The sequence below is a fragment of the Gorilla gorilla genome, chromosome 8 (genome assembly GCF_029281585.2).
Source record: "Gorilla gorilla gorilla isolate KB3781 chromosome 8, NHGRI_mGorGor1-v2.1_pri, whole genome shotgun sequence".
In the NCBI taxonomy this organism is placed as follows: domain Eukaryota; kingdom Metazoa; phylum Chordata; class Mammalia; order Primates; family Hominidae; genus Gorilla; species Gorilla gorilla.
Window position 1 is genome coordinate 19168969 of NC_073232.2, and position 2743 is coordinate 19171711.

Sequence of the window (2743 nt, forward strand, 5' to 3'; positions counted from 1 at the left end):
TCAGTTTCTACCTTAATACGTTAAAAAGTAAAGAAAAAAGTGAACTTCAAAATGATCAGGAGAATGGAAACAATAAAAATCACAGAAAAAATCAATGGGAAAACAGAAAATAAAAACAATCAATAAAAACCTGGTTATTTGGAAAATTCAAAATCAACAATCCTTTTGCCAGATGAATCAAGGCAATAAAGGAGGAAACACAAATTACAAATATTAAGAATTAGATAGAGAACTTGACAAAGGCTTCCATAGAGATTAACAGGCTGATAAGAAATATTGTGAATACTTTTATGCCAATAAATTTGCCAACTTAGTTGAAATAAACAATTTCCTTGAAAGATGTGAACTACTCACTGAAGGGAAAAAATAGCTAACCTGATTAGCTTTGCTTCTCTGAAGAAGTTGAATTGTTTTTAAAAACCTTCCCACAGCAAAAACTCCAGGCCTGGAGGGCATCAGTTCCACCAAGGTAACTGCCAACAAACTTTCAAAAAGAAATAATATCAACTTTGCAAAAATTCTTCTAGAAAATTGAAGAGGAAGTAATACTTCCCAACTCATTCTGTGATATCTGTATGTCTCTGAGACCAAAACGAGACAAGACATCCTGAGAAAAAGAAAAATTACACGCGATATTCCTCGTGAACATATGTAGAAAAAATAAGTAAATAAATTTGTGCAAATAAAACTCAATAATATATAAACAGTAATACATTATTAATGACTATGGTTTATTCCAGAAGTACCGGTTTATTTAACATTTAAAAATCAACATAATGATTTGTAATCAGAGACTAAAAAAGCACTTGAGTATGTCGAATGGAACAGTAAAAGCATTGGATAAAATACAACATTAATTCCTAGTAAAACCTCTGAGCAAACCAGGAATAGAAGGAAACTTTCTTAACCTGATAAAAGACATCCATAAGAAACCCATGGCTAATAGCAAACAACACCCTTAATGGCTAAAGAGTCAAGGCTTTCCTCCTAGAACCAGGAACAAGGAAGAGATGTCTACTCTCACCACTTCTATTCAGCATTGCAGTCAGTTTCTAGTACGTTCTATACTAGTATAGTATAGTTCTAGTATGTTCTGGTATGTTCTATAAGGCAAGAAGAAGAAAGAAAAGACATTTCAGATTGTAAAGGAGCAAGTAAACTTGTCTTTTCTAATAGACATTTGGTTGTTTATGTAGAAAATCCTATGAACCTAGGAAAATAAAACTGGAACAAATTAGCGGGTTTAAATGATTATAGGATTCAAGGTCAATATACAAAATCCAATTGCATTTTGTATACCAGTAATGGACAACTGGAAATGGAATTTAAAAACATTATCACATATAAGAGTGGATCTCAAGTATCTTAACCAAAATATTAAAATAGTGTACTATTAGAAATTTATTTTAAAGGGATATATTCCTCCCTTTGCATGAAAAAAATCCATGAATTATTTTAAGTGATCATTTATTTTGAAAATAAAATTCATATTGCATAAAACGTTACCACTTATAGCATCGAAAATATGAAGTATTTTGAGAAACGTATGTCAAAATATGAGTAAGACCTATATATTTAAAATCACAAAGCATTACTAAAGAAAACTGAAGATATAAATAAACCGATAAATATATCATGCTTATTGATTGAAAAACTCAGTGTTGTTTAGATGTCAACTCCCCCCGCATTGATGTATAAATTAATTGGAATGCCAATAAAAATCCAAATTGGCAAGCTTTTGCTAATACTCATAGGAGAACACAAAAGACTTAAATAAACCAAACAACTTTTTAAAAAGATGAGGATATTATCTAGTTTCAAGATTTACAGACTTAAAAGTGTTGTTGCCAACATGACTGACAATTTCCATGCTGCTAAATCCAGGAGTCATATATCACTCTTTGTTTTTCTTAATAAGTCGCCAGTATTTGACATAACCTATCACTTCCTTCTGACATGCTTTTGTAACCTAGCTTCTGAGATGTCATACTCTGTTTTTTCCTCTTGTTCCCTGCCTCTGAGAGTTGGAGTATCGTACTGCCCAGTCCTTGACTTTATCTTTTGTCTGCTGTGTGTACACTCATGTCTTTGGGGAGCTCATCTCACTGCATGCTTTTAAATACCAAGCATTTAACCAGCATCAGATGGACAGGTGAAACGAGGACCTCGCCAGAGTAGTTCCGACACATATTTCCAGTTGTCTACTTGACATCTCCTCTTAGATTGTTAATGGACATCTGCAAATTGACATGTCCAAACCTGTAGTCTTGATCGTCCATACATTTGCTCCTCTGAGAACCTTCTGAATCAGTTGACAGGAACTCAATTTTTCAATTACTCAGGCCAAAAAAAAAAATCTCACAGTCATCTTTGACTTCTCTATTTTGCACCCCATATCCATCCTTTAGGATACCCTGTTGATTCTTCTTCGGAGCACAAGCAGAATCTGGCCTTTTCTCGATATTTCCAAGGCTGACCCTCCAAGCTGTCACTTATTTGCTTCATTTGAGTTAGAGAAGTTCTTTATAAATCCCATGTTTTAATAGTCCTTTGTCTAGTCCTTTCTTGATCAAAAATTTTCTGTCTCTACCTGTGTATCTATGTTCACCTATATAGTTAATGGTTTCAAACGTGTCTCTTTTTTTTGCTTTTTGTGACACATTTAAGAAATACTGCTTAACCTGATTTAATAAAATACATTTTCTTCTTCAGCCTACATGTTGGTTTTAAATAATCCTAAACC